A 20,847-nucleotide genomic window follows, 5' to 3' on the forward strand; every position below is an offset into this window, starting at 1 on the left:
GAGCGCAGGCTCCCTGGTGGCCACAGACCCAGTGGCAGCCCAGCGTCTCCACCTACGCCTCTTGCCGTCATTCCCTTTGATGAGGGGTCCTGCCACAGGATGTCGGAGGTGTTCTGTTTCTTGACTTTGGTGACAGAATGTTTACTTACTAATTATTTGTATGTTTTATGCACTTTTCTATGCATTTCAATTTTTTTGTTTTAAAATATGTGGTACAATATTCCTGAATGAAGCACCCCAAAATTTTAAATTGAGAAGGCATGTCTGAGTAGCAATTTGATTCTGGCAAATTAAATGTTTTCTCATGGATTAAATTTTATGCAGCAGACGGGGGTAAAAATCCTTTGAAAGACAAATACACTGTTTCCTGCCAATAAGAATGTAATACTTCATTATTAATGAAAAATAACACACACTTCGAAGTTTTGTAGACACTAAAAAGAAAGAAAACACTCCAATGAGTCACCTGTTTCCACATTCAGGGATGAGAAGCTGTATAAATCTCTCCCTTGTGGCAGAAAGCACCAAATCAACCATAGATTTGAAACCAATCCTCTTTGGACAGCAGCTTTGCTGTGAACATTACTCTGCTGCCCGGCAGCCTGGCCCCACCGCGTCCCCGGGAGGCAGAAGGCATGAGTGAGCTGCAGTGGGAACAGGCTCAGGTAGGTCGCTGCCCATTCACCTGGGACTCCAGGGTCTTCCCATCAGCATTAGGAAGCATGGTTTTCAATTTTGGCAATTTTTGTGATTACAGAAGCAATACATGTTTTTATCAAGTAACTGAGAGCAGGCTTCAGTGCCTACCTAAGCTGGTTCAAACTCCAGCTCCCCCACTCACTATGTAGTGAACATAGGAATGTCAATGGACTGAGCTTTTTTGACTGAGCGTTTTTGACTTGAAAGTTGGAGATTATAATGGTATGAACCAAACTGGGGAGGGAAGGAATGAAACACTTAGCAGTACCTGAAACATTGCTCATGCACAGTAAATTGAATTATTTATCATAACTTCAAATCATTTTCATAAAGAGCAGAATGTTGCCTTTTAAGAGGGAGACTAATGATGGAGAGACTCAAAATCAGAAAACAAGTGTAGAACTTATAACTCTCCCACTTACAAGCTGATAATGAAAGGCGAGGCATGAACTTCTGTGTCCAATGGAAATAATATACTATGTGCTTTCTACCTCACAGGAGTATTCTAGTGAATAAATGAGGTAGTAACAATACCAACTATTATGTATGTAACAATTACAGATTATGGAGCTCTTCATATACATTATGTCATTGAATCCTCAGCTGTATTCTAGGAAAAAGAAACAAATGTTGACTTGATGCACATACTTGTTGGTAGAGATGGGGATATCTCTACCAACAAGTTTTTCTGGTTTGAAAATCATATTCTTTCCAATATATTACTTAAGAAGACTAATGTACAGAATGATTTGGTAAAATAGTGGGAAGTTTACTCCTAAGTATTGTGTATATACTTAAGCTTTAAATGCAGTAAGTCCATTTTTATTTTACATTAACTTTGACTTTTTTAAAAAGTAGTACGTTACACTGAACCATATGAAATTACTTATCAAATTACACATTTGACTTGTTTTTTACCTCCAAGACAGCAGTTTCAAATGGCTTCAAATGGCTTCTAATGGAGACCCCAGAAGGAACATATCTGCATGAGTCCTGTGTCCCTTTACTTAGAGGGTAGGTTGCTAATAAGATGGAGGTTAGCTAGGTTTAATGGAAGGCAGGAAAGAAGTAGAGAGATTTCTCCCAAAGGGTGTCTTTGTAAAGCCTGTAGCTCTGGAAGGGATAAAATGAGTTATGTGGTTTTCAATAAGGGATTAAGTCCTAATTGTCACAGATGAATAATTAGCATTTGTTGTATTGAATGAAACACGATCATTGGTAACAGGAAGAGAGAGAGCACAGTATTACTAAAGTTACTTAGATAAAGTGCATACTCTGAAGAGGGTCTGAGACAAGTGAGTCTCTCCACCTACTCCAAATTACACTGAGCCAATGTTTGAATCATTTCAATAACATCATGAGCTACATAGAGGCCTCTACATTTTTCTAATGGAATGGGCTTTGGGATCAGAACACAAGTTCAAAAACTGGCTCCTTCAGTTACTCATGGGGTGAACTTGGGCAAGTTATTTCACTTCTCTGAGCTGTGGTTCTTCGTAAGTAAAGTAGGAATCATGATGTGCCTGCCTCACTGGGCGGTTATGAGGTTTAAATGAGATAAGGATGTGAAGTTCCAGGTACACTCCCTGCCACTAGTAAGTACTTAATAGAAGTTCTTGTGAGGCTCCCACTGTTTCATTCTTTTTGAAATTTCTTCCTATTTAAGCTGCCAGACTCATCCTCATGTACAGACACTAGGGTCCTTAAAGAAATTCCTAGGGAACCAATTGTGCATTGAACACACCTGGGAGAAATGTTTTATCCTGCAGCTTCATGAAGTGGGGTTTACTAGACATTTAACAGCAGAAAGAGCACTGGACTATGTTTTATAAAGTGTACAGTGGGTTTCTCCGCAAAACATTTAATGGCATGAAAGAGAAATGGGGGCACTCTTTGCTCATGATATGCAGTGACAATGCTTCATTATATTAAATTTTCTCATTAATGCACATTTATCATACTTGGGGGCTATGTGACTATTCTGTCTGAACTACAGGAATCTAAGCAAAGATGTGCCAACTTCTGAGAGATAAAAAGACAAAGCAAGAATTACAGGTCAATTACTCTCTTTCCAATAGAACTCAAGAGATTTTATCCAACTGACTAAAACAAAGGAGGCCAACAGTTTAGAAGCCAGACTTAAGGAGATGGAAAAATTCTTTTGCCTCCCTATAACTGGAATATTAAACTCCCGCATCATAGAAATAATGCAGAAGCCCAGATGTGGCAGAATATTCCCTGTTCCCAGGTAGCCCAAAATGGACTTCCAAAGTAGTCACTTAACAGGTTAGTTTTACCTTGGTTCATTTTGGCAAAAATAAAGCCCTTTTTCTAACAGGTCAAACATTTTTTCATTTGCTACCAGGGTTGTATCATATACTCAAGACTTGTCACCTCATAGTGAACCAGTTAGTGGCAAAGGCCTTACAGCTATGGAGCAAAGAGATCCCGCTGAGCTTCAAGAAGGTTAGAACAGGAACTGCTGATATCATGATGGGCTTTGCAAGAGGAGGTAGGGAAGGTTCCTGTAGGCTAATTGGGCGTGCTGTTTTGCTTGTATATGTCAGCGTCCTAATGATGTGTGTGTGTGTATCATTGTTGCTGCACTTTCAGTTCATTAATTTAGAACAACTTTTTATAGTAGAGGATGGCAAGCTATGATCGTGAGCCAAATCTGCCCCACCATCTGCCTTTATAAATAAGTATTTATTAGAACACAGCCAACGTCCTTCATTTACCTATTGTCTGACTGCTTGGGGCTATAATGGCAGACTTCAGGAACTGTAACAGACCATCAAGCCCACAAATCCTAAATTACTTATTATCTGGCCCTTTACAGGAAAAGTTTGCAAACCCCCGTTTTGTTGCGTGAGTCGTGATATAGATGAATCATGAAATCATGAATAGGGAAATATATGTATATGTGTGTGTTTGTGTGTGTGTGTGTGTGTGTATATATACAAATACATACACAGGACAGTTTAAAATATATCTAGCATCAACCTAAAACCAAGAGAAGTGATTTCCAAAGGCCTTAGGTGGTCTCCAGGAAGTGGGACAGCCCCTATGGCCTGTTGCCAACACCTTCCAGGTTCAAAGAAAGATAATAGAGAACTTTCATATTAAAGGACTTAAGGAGGTATAGCCCATATACATGAACTGCTGTTTGGAGATTTAGAGGAAAATATTCTTCCTATTCTGTTCGAATATTAAATTCCCTGGGTGCTGTGAATTTAGCTGCAATTTGAACTACAGTCACAATATTGACAATACCAGAGAAAATGTTACAGAAAGAACTGATCATGGCACTAGGCAAACTGAATGTGGCCTGATACCAGGTGGAAAATGAATAGCTCTACATCACAAAAGCACTATCAGGTTCCATTTATGACACCTTGAGCCTGGTTCTCCAAGAGACTGTAATACACCCAAATAAGCTGGGTTTTTAGGAAAAATTATACTAAATGGTACACAAGTTACTTGCTGAATGAGGTACTCACCCTCATTCTCCATCGGGTCACCATCCTGCCAAGCACAGTGATCAACTGTGACTTTAATGCCACCATAAGTTAGTTGTGAATGTACTTAAAGTCCCCGCCCAGTCAGCTTTCAGTCTGGGGTGGTTATCAGTGGTGAGCAGTGGTTCTGTAAAAGGAAAAGTTCCTGTGGCAAACAGCCAGCCAGCCCACCCTGTGCACGCAGCTGGCTGCTGGCTAACGGTGCTGACTGCTTGGCTGGGCTGCTCTTTCCAGCCTCCATGGTCATGTCAACTGAAAGATATGACTGGAGATAAACTCAGTCACTAAGGGCAGTCCTATTTTCTTTCAGCTCATGGGGACTTCTACCCTTTTGATAGGCCAGGAAACACTGGCTCATGCCTTTTCACCTGGGCCAGGCTTGGGAGGAGACGCCCATTTCGATGAGGATGAATGCTGGACTGATGGCAGCAGCATAGATACAGCGTCTCACCGGTCTGTTACTGCATGTCCCCTTAAAATCTTGAGCTTCTTATACCAGTTTTCGATTTGAAAATTGCTTTAATTAATAATTAGTGAGTCCCTGCTGTCAACCACTGCTTTAAACACGTTATCTCATTTAATAAGATCACAATGCTATATATGCAGCAGACGGAAGCTCAGGCTATGGAGTCAAGCGACGTATGTCTATTAACTTCTCTGAACTTCAGTTTCATTTATGAAATGGGACTATAATTCCCACCTCACAGGACTGTTGTTTCAATTAAATGAGATAATGCTTATACAGTCCTTAGCACAGTGCTTAGACTATGTTCATAATTCAGTAGATTGTAGTTCTTTATACTTCCCAAAAATAAGTTTTTTAATTGGAGGAGGAAAAGGAGGTGAGACCATATATTTAAGAAATATACAATTCTGAGATTATTCATTATTGTACAGGAAGAACCCACACTAGATTCATAGCCTTACAAAGTAAGAGATTATAGACACATCAAAGAAAAAAACTAATGGAAAAAAAGCCCTGGTGTAGATAATCCTAACTGGAAACAATTCTTTAAAAAATAAAAAAAAACTACTAACTGCCCTGAAAGAAAAACAGTCCTCATATTTGCCAATGGGAGTTCATGTGTAAGTACACTTTTCCACCACTGTGATACCTTGCTGTCCATATCTAAACTTTGTAAAATGGTGACACGCTCTATCTTTTTAGTGCATGTCTTTTCCATTCTCCTTTCTTCCCACTCATGGTAGACTACAGACAACTTCCTTCAGTCTAATGCACCACAGTTGCAACTCTGGCCTCTCCTTAAACTCATAGTCTCACACCTTCTCCCTTGTTTGCAAAGCCTTTCTGTATGTCTAAGGGAGAGAACAGGATGTATGTAACACCATTAAATGCATCAAAAACAAACGAGCATTGCCTGGAGATCCTGTCTTTCCATCTTGGCCTTAAAACTACCTTTCCCCTGATATTCGAAGTCGCTATCATTTATTGAATGGCCATTGTTTTCCTGACGTTGGGAAACTCCTAATTATTATGAGAAATCTACAAGGTAGGAATTATCATCTGTAACAAATGAGGAACTGAGACCTAGCCATATCAACTAATTTGTCCAGGGTCCTCCAGCTAGTAAGTAGCAGAGCTGGATTTCAAACCTCGGCCTTAATGCTTTGAAAGCCTTTGTTTTCCACTGCAGAATACTGCTGTCTGAGGGATAATAAAAGAAGCAAAGAGATAGAAAAAGATTACATTTTTACACCAGCAAGTGGTGATGAGATTAAAGCACTTGTCACTCAATTCTCTTTCTAAACCCTCCCCACTTGTGAAGACCTAGAAACAAGTAAACTACAAAGTATTTGGAGAATTGGGTATTTTTATAGTTACGTTATTTTTATTATATATTATACAGTTATTTTATAGTTACTGTATGTCACTGTTCAATTATAGGAATTGATTTCCTGTACGCTGCAGCTCACGAACTTGGCCATTCTTTGGGGCTGGGCCATTCATCTGATCCTACTGCCATGATGTATCCAACCTACCAAAATGGAGATTCCAAGAATCTCAGACTTTCACAGGATGATATCAAAGGAATTCAGAAATTATATGGTAATGTTTATGATTTCAAATTTGGAGAATTTCACATTGTCTTCTTAGGATAGGCTTGAACAAAAAAGACTGGAAAATGGACATTTACTTGGAAAAACAAACTAGAACTTATATCTCAAACCCTATTGAGGGGAGAAATTTGGGGTCTTAGATACTCAAAATTTAACTAGGATATTTTATACTATGAGGATACTGATTTTAAGTTTTCCCTAATATAATATCATTTGATGAAATCATGAAAATGATACCATCAAGGTTTTATTTTTTTCCAGCTGCTATTCACTGTTGTTTCTTGCTCAGTTCCAATACTTTAGGAGACTCACCCCACATAGGGTTGGACGAGGAACATGGTACCTAACTCCTGAGCTAAACACTCACAAGGATTTGGCCTTCAGTGATTAAAAGTGTTCCTGTTTGTAATTTTTCCTGTTTGCATTTATGTGTGGGGAACAGAGTTAATCGTAGCCAAGAGCTGCTTAGAATTGCTGGTCATGATACTTCTGAATACCCATGTCCCAATTTACACTTTTTTGTTTTAATCAAATTCAAAATTCAACTGATTTGTGTTTTCTTGATCAAGTTAGTCAGAAATAGCAATGTGAGGAAGGAATCAAAGGAGGAGGATAAAAAGCCATGTTTCTAGGTAAAGGTGAGAAAAGTGATCTCCAAAGAAGCTAAATGAATTGTCCCACGTCAGGTGGCTGCCGAGTCTCGTGTCGTCGTTGTTGAACAAGGATTCCCAGCCAGAGCTGCATGATTTCATGCTCTTCCTACCACAGAGATCTATGCCTACCCCCTGCTTAGTAAGCTTTTAGAAAGAATTTGGAAAAGAGGAGACAGAACGAAACCCTTAAGCCCACAGATACAAGTGAACTTTTCCAGCAAAATGTCAGAATGATAAGAATACACTGCAAAAGGATTCCTGAAAAGTCTTTGAGTGGTCACATGAGCGATGCCTGTGCTCCCATGTAATAAAGTAACATCCTTAGGGGAAAACTATTCCTATAGGATCACAGATTTAGGCTCTCAGTTGAACCCAGAATTTGCTATCAGTCAGCTTTTCTCAAATTGTGTTCCAAGAACATGAGTCCTACAAAGCAATTCTCAAAAAAGGATGCTGTGGAGAAATTGGTTCAAGAAGCACTACCTACTATATTTCAGGTAAAGGGGATATTAAAAAGGACCCAACAAACTCTTGTTTAACTCAGTGCTTCCAAAATTACAGTCCTTTTTATGGAGCACACACTGAGCCCTCAGAATAGCCTGTCAGAGAATATGTTTTGGAAAATACCAGGTAATAACTGCCTGAATGTTGCCATCAAAGAGCTACTGTCAAAACAGTTCACAGAACACTGACAGTCCTTGGTTAAGTTACCACCAACACAGAAAGTAGTGCCTCCCTATACACAAAACTACAGAATTCTGGAAGTCTATGGCATGTATAAGTAACTTAAAACCTTAAGAAAATTAGAAAGGGACTAAAAAAGATTCTGAGGCAGACCAATTAGATTTAACATGAGGAAGGCAGACTGATGCATTAAATCCTGAAGTAGTAAACATATGAGGTGCCCCTAGTCAAAGCTGAAAAGAGGTGACTTCTGAACAAATAATAGTAATATTTAATTATATGGGTTTTAAACTTAAGAGATCTCATTAATCCAAAAAGTTATATGAACAAAAAATATGAATTTGGAAGAATGTGATTAGACTCATGGATGTAAAATTCTCAGTATTCTATTCAGAATAATAAAAGTAATCATTAAAAGGCATCATATACTTACAGTGTGCCAAGCATTTCATGTGCATTTACTCATTTAAGCCAACAATGAGTTGTATCCTTATTTTACCGATTGGTAATCTAACATTAAGAAAGACCAAGTACTAATTTACCTAAGACCACACTGCTGGTGAAATGGTAGGGACAGGATGTAAAGATATCTGGCACTCAGCACCCGCTCTCTACACAATTCTGCCGCCTTAGCCTTCAGGGGGTTTTCTTCAGAACCTTTGTCCCTGGCACAGAAAACTGGGCTGGGCACATGATAGATTGTATGTACTGCCACATTTCTTGTGTTTTTATAGTCTTAGGACAGTTTTATGTATTTTATACATGTCAGAATATTCTTTTTTTCTCTCAACAGGAAGGAACAGTAATTCAAAAAAAAATTAGAAACTTCATGGGAACACATACTCATTCATTGGATTCAATGTCATTGTTGCACAACCAGAATAAGTGAGCACAGTTTCCGCACTGCACATTGCACACGCTTCATCCTTCCTTACGTTGCGGTTAGTTTTTACAAGTCTCTCTCCCCTTCTAGGGACGAACTTTGTGCCATGACTGAGTCCTTATGATCTTTGACTCTCCTCAAGCAACTTGCATTTGGTAGATTTAATAAATGTTAAATACACAAATAAAACTTTTATTCCATGGTAAAATGATTTCTATTTGGGAGCACTATTTCTATGTCAAGAGAAGACATACTATGCAAAGAAAACAAAGACCAAGACAAAAAAAAATTCCACCCCATTATCTTGGGTCTTCAGTTCCACCTCACACACTGTCACCAGGTGTGTAAGGTGGGAGCTCCAACCCTTTATTGACACTGATGCAGCCCAAAGGTACACCAAGTTCTCTTTATTTTTTTGACCCAACCTCTCACTATGACTATTCTAGAAGGTCCAATTCTTCCCACAAAATGTATGTGACTTCCCAAGGATTTACATACTCACAGTCACCCCTGGCTCGAGGTTCCTACCCCTGGCCTGATTTCACTGCGTGTCTCCTGCACAACTGCTTTGTGTTCCTTTCCTTTGCCTGGGCCAACCCAGATAAGTCTCACCCTCTTTTCTTAAACTTTTTCCAAACCAGTCCTACAAGGCTTTTATGCGACTATTGCCTTGGTGATGATTTGCATCAACCATGAGATTTTACATTGCACATACAATGAAATTGAGCAAAAGTAAAATTGAATATTATCCCCATCATTCAAATCCAATACCTATCCCAGTGTCCACAATTTCTCACTGGCCACCTACCTCTGCAGACTCCAGTTGCCTATCACACAGCCCTCCCTGTCCGTGCACAGACTCACTGATGTGTTTCTGTGGAAGAAGCACTCTATCTATATGCAGGGCTTAACCCATCAGCAAGACACAGAGCTGGCAAAGGCCTTAACATTTCAGGCTTTCTTCCTCTTCCATGCCCCCCATGCATGTATGGTTTTCTCTATAAATGGACAAATAATTGGAATTTACTTTTGCAATATAATGCGTCATATATGTATTTGAATGACCAAATACATATTTCTCAGGTATATTTGGTCTTCATCTACAGTTCACGAAAACACTGCAGAGTCTTGAAGGTGAAATGGGTGTCTTGTCATGTTAATTAGAGACTTTTGGACCCCCACCCAAGGGCAGGGCCTGGAGGCTGAAGCAGCCAATGGCCAATAATGTAGTCAATCATGACGATGCAGTGAAGCTCTCTGAAAAACCCCTGAGAAGTGCCTATCCCTCTGTGCTCTCTCAGACCCTGCTTCCCTGTCAGAGATTCTATGCTTGAAGAACCAGAACACACCTCCACATGCCACCAAGCCAGACCCCAAGCTCAACAAGGAGAGAAACTCCTTTGTTTGGCACTTTGCCCTATGTATCTCTTCATCTAGCTGTTAACTTGCATCCTTCATGCTGTTCTTTATTAAACTGGTAAACGTGAGTGTTTTCCTGAGTTCCTGAGCCACTCTAGCAAATTAATTGAACCTAAGGAGGAAGTGGTTGGAACTTCCAATCTGTAGCTGGTAGGTCACAAGCACAGGTTAACTGCCTGAGGCTTGCAACCAGCATCTGGAGTGGGAGGTGGAGGGTAGTCTTGTAGGACGGAACCCTTAACCTGGGAATCTGGTGCTGTCTCTGGGTGGATAGCTGAGTTCTCAGACCCCTGCTGATGTTCGAGAATTGCTTGGTGTTATGTGTGGGAAGATCCTCCCCCCACATACTTGCACACATTGGAATCAGGACCAGGAACCCAGAAAGAGTTGTACTACTATTCCTACTGTGCATAATGCTCTTGTATATATATGTAGGAAAGGAACACACCGCAACTTTCTTACTGATATAAATTATGCCATACATACACACTCTTAAAAGATGCACTTGTTTTTAAATATTTCATGTAAAGGTATTTTTCACCCAAAACACATCAATAACCCAAAACTCAGACATATTGCCTTCCATTAGGAAGCCCATCCCACAGATAAGACGAGGGTGGAATCTACAATCTAGACAAAATATGAAGTATATATGAAAAGGAATTCACAGACCCTTTTTAAACATAAGGTCTATATTACCTGAATGAGAGGAAGTTAGAAGTCATTAAATTCAAGTTCCTCATTTTGTAGTCAACAAAACAGACCAAGAGAGGTTAAATTTTTAAAAGGTTCACAGTAAGCAAATATAGAATGGATTAAAGCATATTTTTGTGTGTTTTCCTGTTTGCATTTTGATTGAGGCAGCAGAAGGCAGTTCCTACCTTGCAGCTGAAATGGACATCAATTTGCTTTCTTTTTGTAGGATTTCTCAGGCTTGTTTAATTATTTTTAAAAATTTTATTTTGGTATCATTAATCTACAATTACATGAAGGACATTATGTTTACTAGGCTCCCCTCTTCACCAAGTCCCCCCCACATCCCCATTCACAGTCACTGTCCATCAGCATAGTAAGATGCTGTAAAATCACTACTTGTCTTCTCTGTGTTGCACAGTCCTCCCCGTGCCCCCGCCCCCACTATACATGTTAATCGTAATGCCCCCTTTCTTTTTTCCCCGCCCTTATCCCTCTTTTCCTACCCATCCTCCCCAGTCCCTTTCCCTTTGGTACCTGTTAGTCCATTCTTGGGTTCTGTGCTTCTGCTGCTGTTTTGTTCCTTCAGTTTTCTTTTGTTCTTACACTCCACAGATGAGTGAAATTATTTGGTACTTGTGTTTCTCCGCCTGGCTTATTTCACTGAGCATAATACCCTCCAGCTCCATCCATGTTGTTGCGAATGGTAGGATCTGTTTTTTTCATATGGCTGAGTAGTATTCCATTGTGTATATGTACCACATCTTCTTTATCTATTCATCTACTGATGGACATTTAGGTTGCTTCCATATCTTGGCTATTGTAAATAGTGCAGCGATAAGCATAGGGGTGCATCTGTCTTTTTCAAACTGGAGTGCTGCATTCTTGGGGTAAATTCCTAAAAGTGGAATTCCTGGGTCAAATGGTATTTCTATTTTGAGCATTTTGAGGAAGCTCCATACTGCTTTCCACAATGGTTGAACTAGTTTACATTCCCACCAGCAGTGTAGGAGGGGTCCCCTTTCTCCACAACCTCGCCAACATTTGTTGTTATTTGTCTTTTGGATGGCAGCCATCTTTACTGGTGTGAGATGATATCTCATTGTGGTTTTAATTTGCATTTCTCTGATGACAAGTGATGTGGAGCATCTTTTCATGTGTCTGTTGGCCATCTGAATTTCTTCTTTAGAGAACTGTCTATTCAGCTCCTCTGCCCATTTTTTTAATTGGATTATATATTTGCTTTTTGTTTGTTGAGGTGTATGAGCTCCTTATATATTTTGGATGTCAACCCTTTATCGGATCTGTCATTTATGAATATATTCTTGCATACTGTAGGATACCTTTTTGTTCTATTGATGGTATCCTTTGCTGTACAGAAGCTTTTCAGCTTGATGTAGTTCATTTTTGCTTTTGTTTCCCTTGCCTGGGGAGATATGTTCAAGAAGAGGTCACTCATGTTTATGTCTAAGAGATTTTTGCCTATTTTTTTTTAAGAGTTTTATGGTTTCATGACTTACATTCAAGTCTTTGATCCATTTCAAATTTACTTTTGTGTATGGGGTTAGACAGTGATCCAGTTTCATTCTCTTACATCTAGCTGTCCAGTTTTTCCAGCACCATCTGTTGAAGAGACTGTCATTTCCCCATTGTATATCCATGGCCCCTTTGGACATCAATTGCTTTTATACTTCACCCTGTTTTGGTGGACAGGGACTGCCTCTTCCCTGTGTGTACAGTCTTAGTGGGACACCATTTCATATGCCACACACTGCCAGGGCTGAGAGGACCCAAATTTGGTCTATCAGACACTCCCCTGAAAACAGCAGATGCTGATTCATTCAGCAGTGAGTTCTGGAAACACTGCCTCTTAATTCCTACACCCAGACAGATTTCTGAAGCTGCCCTGTGTCCTAGTCTATGAACAACTTAGGTACAGGGCTTCTCTTCAGATTTTGCTACTGACTGCATTGCCTTCCAATAAATGTTGTCTATTGCTTAAATTGGTCCCTTTATGTCTGTTGATTGCAAATCCCTAACACAGTAGCTTGACTGGCTCCCATATGGTATCTGTCGTACGAACTCCATTATTATCTCGCCACATACTGCAGTCGTAACAATGAAATGAAACTCTAACTGAGCACAGACTTGAGTTTTCTTATTCCTATCCAAATAGCATAAAGCTAAGTTGTAATAGAAAGTAACGCTAGAAAATAAAGATCCATGTTTTTTTTAAATTGTGGTGAAATACAGATAACATGAAAGGTGCCACCTTAACCATTTTAGTGTATCTTTTAGTATTAGGTATTTTCAAATCGTTGTACAAGAGTTAAGGTTCTTAACCTTAGTGTTGTTGGCATTTCAACTGGATAATTCTTTGTTAGAGGCTGTCCTGTGTCTTGTGTGATGCTAAGCAGTATCCTTAGGGCATATATGGGAAATTTCTGTACCATCCACTCAACTGTGCTATGAACTTAAAAATTCTCTAAAAAATAAGGTCTTACTTTTAAAAACTCTATGGATTAAAAATAAAATTAAAATCTGGATTTTTTTTAAGAATCAGCAAAATTGACAAACCTTCAGTTATGAGCTAAGAAAAATAAAGAAAATAAAGAGAAGACTCAAATTACTGAAATCAGCAATAAAAGTGGGGATAGTACTACTTTTTCTACAGAAATAAAAGAGAACACTATAAGCAGCTGTAGCCAATAAATAGGATAACCTAAGCTAAATGGACAAATTCTGAGACAAAAACTACAAAGATTAACCCATGAATAAATAGCAAAATCTGAATAAACCAATAACTAGTAAGGAGATTGAATCAGTAATCAGAAATATCCTGACAAAAAAAAAGCCTTAGTCCTGATGGCTTCACCTGTAAATTCTGCCAAACATTTAAAGAACAAACATCAGTACTTCTCAAACTTTCCCAAAAAACTGAAGAGGAAGGAACACTTCCTTTAGGATTAGGAAAAGCACAAAGATACCTGCTTTTGCCACTTATATTCAATATAATACTCTAATTCCTAACCACAGCAATTAGACAAAAATAAGTAAAAGGCATACAAATTGAGAAGGAATAAGTAAAATTATCTCTGTTCACAGATGATATAATCTTATATGTGGAAACCCTCAAGATTACTTTACACACACACACACACACACACAATCTGTTCAAACTAATAAACAAATTCAGCAGAGCAGCAGGAAAGTCAACACACAAAAATCTGTTGTATTTCTGTACACTAATAATGAAACTAAGAAAACAATTTATTGTAAAACAATTCCATTTACGGTAGTAGCAAAAAGACTAAAATACTTAGGAATCAACTAAGGAAGTGAAAGATTTGTACAGTAAAAACCATAAAATATTTCTGAAAGAAATTAAAGAAGGCATAAATAAATGGGAAGATCCCATGTTCATGGTTTGGAGAACTTAATATTGTTAAAATGTCAATACTACCCAAATCGATCTACAGATTTAATGCAATACCTATCAAAATCCCAATGATGTTTTTTGCAGAAATAGAAAAACCCATATGGAATTTCAAAGGACCCTGAATAGCCAAAACAATCTTCAAAAAGAAGAACAAAGCTGCAGAGCCACATTTCCTGATTTTAAAACTTACTACAAACCTACAGTAATCAAAACAGTATGGTACTGGCATAAAGACAGACAGGGACCAATTAGAACAGCATCCAGAAATAAACCCTCACATATGTGGTCTGTAGGGGGTGGCCATCTGTCCCCTGGTGACGTTCCAATCTATCTACAGCCCTGTCCTCCCTGAAGAGTAACAGCTCATATGGGGGACAGCTTATTGATACCCCTTGAGTACACTACATAGAAAAGTTCCAGATGCTAAAACAGAACCCATAAGCTTGTGGCACCCTGCCCGTTGATGTCCCCATCTCAGTAATTAAACCACCACCCAGTTGCCTTAATCAGAAATCCAAAGTCAGCAATTCTTTTAAAATGTTCTTCATTCTCCACCTTCTCTTGTCCCATTACTTTTGTTTTGCTCAGAACTTCACCTCCTGCCTGTATTATTACAACAGCCTCCTAGCTTGTCCAACTTCAATATCTGCAAAGATCCACAAAGCCAGATGGATCTTACTAAAACCCAAAGTGAGTGTCCCTCCCCTTTTTAGCATCCTTCAGTGATGCCTCACTTCTCTGCTGTCCTATGTCTTACAAACTATGGCCCCTAGCCAAATTCTGCTTGCAGCCTATTTCTATATGGACCTTCTGTATGAGCTAAGAATGAGTTTTACTTTTTTTAAGGGTTTTAACCAAAGAAAACAATGAAGAACATGTTGGCCATATGTGACCTGCAAAGCTCAAAATATTTACTCATCTAGCCCTTGACAGAAGAGGCTGGCTGCCCCCATCAGGTTTAGAAGACTCCACTATGAACTTCCTCCAACCAAACCCCTACCCACTCAGGGAGGGCCATGAGTCCCCATCTGTGCAAAGGGCTGTGCCACCCAGAACTTGTGTCCTTCTCTCTTCTAGACAATACTTCTGGAATTCCCAACCCAAAGGTCCTGAGCCCACTGCCTAGGATTCAGTTAGGCCTTAGAGATGGGCAAAGGCAGATGTTTTCAGGGAGATGGAACAGAGCCGAGACATGTAGTCTGGGCTGTTCACACATCTGTGTGAGGACCTATGAGCTGCAGAAGAGGGAAAGGAGGGACCCAGCCAGGAAACTGTGCTTGTGCTCTGGCCCTGAGCCCCACCCATGTTAGCACAGGCGTGCTCAGGATATACTTAGAATTCCCTAGCATGGTAAGGCTCCTCCTTCCACGGCACCCCTGCACTCAAAGTCAGGACAAGCACTAACTGGGCAGACTTAGTGCACTCTGCTATTTTACCAGCTCCCATGGACATGTCTCCTTTTCACGGCCCATCCTCCAGTGAAATCCTCTCATTGTCAAAACTCAATTCCATGGGCAGCTCCTCTATGAAGCTTTGTCTACTCTCTTCTCTCATCTCCTGTCCTTTCTCCTAATTTAGTCTTTGTGGTCTCAATGCCCTTACACAAACATCTGTCATGGTACCTTTGACCCTTTATTCTATCTAGTTTATTGTATCTGTTTCCTTCCATTACACTGGACCTTCCTTGAGGACAGAGTTGGTCTAATTATTTCTGTAATCCAGTCAGTGTAATGGAGTATCTAATACATAATGTGTACTCAATTATTTTTGAAAGGATGCATGAATTCATGAATATATATGATCAGTCAGCCTTGTCAAATCTGGGATCCACCATCAAAGGCCATGGGTACTTGTATATACCAAGTGACTATGGTCTCCATCCTATTTTTATCCATAGGGGATTAGAATCAAAACTAGATCATACAACCATCTGCAGTTTTCCGTATGCACCATTCTGTTTACAGCCTCCAAGACTGTGAGGTATTCTTTGCCTGGTGAAGTCCTCCTCACTTGAAACTGACTTCAGGTTTCCCCTCTTCCCCTCTTCAGGATGAGTTTGCTCTTCCACCTGGGTGTGCTCTTGTTTCTATTACCAAACTTCCAAATTCCTTAAATCTTTCTCCCCAACAAAATTGTGAGCTCCTTGAAGACAAGATCTGTCTATGCATTTTTGCATTTCCAGTGACCAGAGCTATACCTGGCACTTAGAAATTGTTTAATAAGTAAATGTTGACTAATTAAATGTTTGTTGATTGCCCCTGGTCCAGCAACTAAACAAGGGTAGACTCACCTCAGCCCCAAGGTTAATCATCTTAATCTATTTGAATTCTTATTCTGCCTCTAAACTGAAAAACTTCTACTAGATTTGCAAGGTCGAGCTCCCTACCAAAGACTGTTCTCTCTAGAGAAATGATGAAATTATTTTAGAAAGAAGGCCAAGTTTCCTACTTGTATACAGTAATTTATGGTCATTTAGCTGTTTTTATGAATTTCCAGATTGCTGGTAGTCTAGTCTTTTAAATAGGAAGTTAATAAAATAGCTTATCACTTGTTAAAAGAGCTTTATAAAACCATAGTAATAAGTTCTTATACAGACTCCTGTGTGATACTTACATTTTTTAAAATCAGGAATTAACTGAATCTGAGACTCATAGATATAGTGAAGTGACTGGTGATTACCAAAAGGGAGGGGTTATGCTGGGTGCAGGGAGTGGGGGGTAAAAGGGCACAATAATTCACCATCACAATATAAGTGTTGATCATGGGGACTGTTGAACCAATGTGATGTATATTTGAAACCAACATAAGATTGTATGTTAACGATATTTTAATTTCAAAAAAAATAATTAACTGAATCTCACTGTAAATTACAAGGCAGGCAATCCAGTTGAACCACAAAAGTTTCACATCACCCTTCTTTGCTTTTTTCCCATATGCAGGCAAATGTGGAGGAAATCAAGTTGAAGCCAACATTTTCAGAAGAAGGGATCACCCATTCCCACACCTATTTACCGCTTCCTCTTTTCACCAAATGTCCCGGAAAAGAATAATCAAAATCAAGTAGAAAATGTTAGATTTTTAGTAAGAATAAATTATTTAAATATTTCAAACACCTGGACAGTTACATACCTTTTAAGCAATTCTATCTTAATATTGGCAGAGTAGATTGGTTAAGTAGGGGATTGTAAAGAATGCTTTGCATTCGGTAGGTACAATGTCTATTTGCAAATAAGCCAGGCAAAGAGCTGGTTTTCTAACCCATTTTCCTAAAATGGAACTGCCTACTCATAACTGGGAACTTCCTGGAAAATGGACAATAAACATAAGTTGCATTTTCAGGCTAATTATAAATTTTATCAGTTAATTTGCACAAATTATTTTGGAGATACTCTTCCTCTGTGAACTTCCTCTTCAAAATCCAGTACTATAAAACAGGAAAATGCACAGTGTAGTCTGGTGTTAGAATTGCATCAGAGTATTGCAGGTGAATGCTCTAGATTTTTATCTTAGGGGTTACATCTAACTACAATACACCTTCTGCTGTAATCAGTGTCACCTTTGATACTTCCATCAACTCAAGTGGTTTTCAAAGTGTGGTCTGGCAGTACCAGCAACACCTGGAAACTTGTTAGAAATGCAAATTCTCAAGTCCCACCCCAGACCTACCGAATCAGAAACAAGGACAGTGGGGAAAGCACATGTGTCTTAACTAGCCTGCCAAGGGATTCTGATGCATATTAAATTTTGAGGGTTGACACTGAACTGTGACTGCAACTCACCACATCCTGTTCCCTTATTTTTCAAATGTTTTTACCCCTATACAGGCCTGTGTCACCTTATAGAGGTGAGAAAGGGAAAAGTAGTCCCTGACTTCTGGGAGCTGGCCTGACACCCACAGCTACCCCTTGGTGTAGAAGAAAACAGTTTCACCAGCACATTATCAGATCAGGCTATTCTGTGATCATGACACAAACAAGAGCACTCTGTAATGATGACTGAACAGAGGCAAAAACAGGAAAATGTTCAGACCACAAAAGGAAACAAAATATGTTCCATCCCAGCTATATGAGTGGCCATTGCCTCTTTGCCAGTTAAAGCTTTAGAATCTGTTTATTCTCACGTCTTTCCAATTATTAAGATATCCAGTCATACAACGGCCCCCACTTCCTGACAGCAGCCAATCCTGGACCCAGTCCTGTGTTTCAGTGTTATATAACAAAAGCCCAAATCCTAAAATAAGTCCTTTCTAAGTAGTTATTACTAAGATGCTGCAGGGTGTGCCGTCTCCCTCTCTACAATGAGTGATAACCCAGTTTGCTCAGGAATAGATGTGTTCTTGGGGGTCTTTGATTAGATAGCATTGACACAGTGTAAGAATAGAAATAGGTTGGCATAAGCATAGCCATCTTAAAGGCCTAGAAGCCATTTTCTGAGTATGTGACTTAGAAAGAAAAACTGGAACTGGGTAAGGCCTTGAAAAACAAGTTAATCATGAGCACCGGGTGGTGGGCAGCTGTGACCCTTGGTCAGCTAACCTTGGTCAGTAAATCTTACATACCAAGCTTATCGTGCAGAACCTCCCTAACCATTGAGGAGTAGTCTTACCCTGCCCTTGCTTAACCCCAGGATATATGTCTTGCAAGAATAATGTATAGTTATAGAAAATTGCTATGAGTTAAGTGCTTTGAAATTGCTATATAAACCCTTGGCTCTGAGTGCTCGGGGTCCTTGTTGAGACCCGCTGCTTCGGGCTGACTTGGACCCCAACTAGTTGGCTGAATAAAGACTTTGCTTGAATTTACATCTCTATGCCTGTGTAGTTTGTTCTCTGGGGAAGCCTCGGAAGCCTGGACCCTAACATTTGGGGGCTCGTCCGGGATACGAGCAGCTTCCCTGAGAACAAAGGACAGCTGGAGGCAAGGTCTAATTGTCCGGACGGGGCAGTGTAATTCGAGGGTCGCCCCCTCGTGTCTGCATAAATCCATTATAAAGCGGGAGTCGCCATCCCGTGTATGGTCTCGGGTTAGTGGTCCCGAGTGAGGAAGTCCGGGCTGGTAGTCCCGGCCCCCAGGTTAGCGACCCTGGGTGAAGCCCAGGTAACCAATCCTGGCCCTAGGGTCCGAGTGATTCGGCCTTAGGAAGGCAAATCCGATCGGCAGAAAACTGGCGCCCGAGGAGGAAAAGATCGAGCTCGTCACCCTGCGGCAGTCCGAGTGGACGCCCTTCAGGAGAATTACGAGAGTTTTTGAAGACCCTGAAAGTGGTGAGTGTGGTGCGCACCAGAGTGAGAGAAGGACCGGTCCGAACGAGTGCGATCAGATGTGGTGTGTGTGTGCTTAGTGTTATCATTGACTGTTTTACTGTGTTTTGGTTTCGGTTTATATTTTTTTGCGCTTCTCATTTTAAGTTTCCTTGTTCTAAGGTTCTCCTGCTCTCTCCGTTCCTCCTTTCTGCCACTACATCATTCCCCACGGGCACGGGTCGGGCAATTAAGAGCCATTAGGGCGCCCGCCACTAGAAGACTCCCGTGACAGGATAAGGGGGTCACAGCCGCGAATCCCAGATAAATTCGCGTCCCCCGTGGAAGGAAAACTGTGCAACGACAGGCACTCGTTCACAAGCACATACAACAGTCATTTTGTTTGAAGTGGCATCTTCATCCTTCGCCTTTGTCTCCCTCATATTCTTTTTCCTTCTTTCTCACCATGAGACAGACTCAGACGACCCCCTAAGTGTGTAAATGAATATATCTTTCTACCTCCGGATGGTATTAATGAAATTGATTTAAAGACCAGCGCTTGTGAAAATTGGGTATTCTAAAACTTCCAGAAAACCTGATAAAAAGTGTTAAGCATTAGCATTAATGCTAATTTGAGTTTGCCTGAGGCGGGCATGTCCTTGTAGTTATCAGCTGCCTAAATTTACCTGAGGTCATTTAAGTCATGTTATCTGCTAAATCTTTTAAAAATAAAATGCTTAAAGGCTTGGCTTTGTCTAATATTCAGTAAAGGTCTTGTAAGTAATCTAGAATAGTTGTTACGAATGAGTGAACTAAATGACTGAAGCAAGTGAACCTCTTTTTAATTGTGTGTTACAGTGTGTATACCTACCTACTGCCTGAGAATCTTTGTAGAAACCTAAAACCTTAAAGTTTCGCTAAATTAAGAAGATATAGTCTATGAGAGATTGTGCTGTAAAGCTCATGGTTACAGAAATTATAAAATGTGTTCATAAATTTGTCAATCTAAAGAATGTTAGTTTAACAGTTTACAATGGCCTGCTTCTCGGTGTTCACTGGAAATTAAAGTTTCTAATGGTTTTAAGTTTTAATTAAAACTATTTAAAGTAATAAAACATTTCTCTATGCTAAAAAATGTATGTTTTAATAAGAAAAAGTATGAAGAATGAAAAGTCTTCTGCATGCTAAAGAATGTGTTTTGTGATAAAGAAAGTAACTTTGTTCTAAAGTACAGCTATTTGTTTAAAGAGAGAAAACAGCGTGGTGCCTTTTGTTGTGGAAGACCCGCTCAGCCTGTTGCTTTGGGGGGGAGGGTCAGGATGTTTAGAGATTAAGTGAGATAAACCCAGTCAAGCCGCAGGCAAGCCCAGGCTAATTCTCACCGGCTTATGTGCTTGGGACCATAGGGCAAATGAAGAATAAATTACTATATTCTTACAGATAAAGTCGTGCCTAGTGAAATTAAAGCAAGTGAGTCTTGATATCAAGTGCACAGCAAAATTAGAATCTCGTTTCTAGTTAAACAGTTTTCTTTAACTGTT

At 39.8% G+C, this 20,847-nt stretch overlaps 1 pseudogene; it reads left to right on the forward strand.

Annotated features, from left to right (window-relative positions):
• The first annotated feature begins 545 nt into the window (after nt 1–545).
• LOC140850263 (matrilysin-like) lies at nt 546–8,693 on the forward strand (annotated as a pseudogene).
• Nucleotides 8,694–20,847: the final 12,154 nt, after the last annotated feature.

Source organism: Manis javanica, chromosome 6 (assembly GCF_040802235.1).
Source record: "Manis javanica isolate MJ-LG chromosome 6, MJ_LKY, whole genome shotgun sequence".
Taxonomy (NCBI): domain Eukaryota; kingdom Metazoa; phylum Chordata; class Mammalia; order Pholidota; family Manidae; genus Manis; species Manis javanica.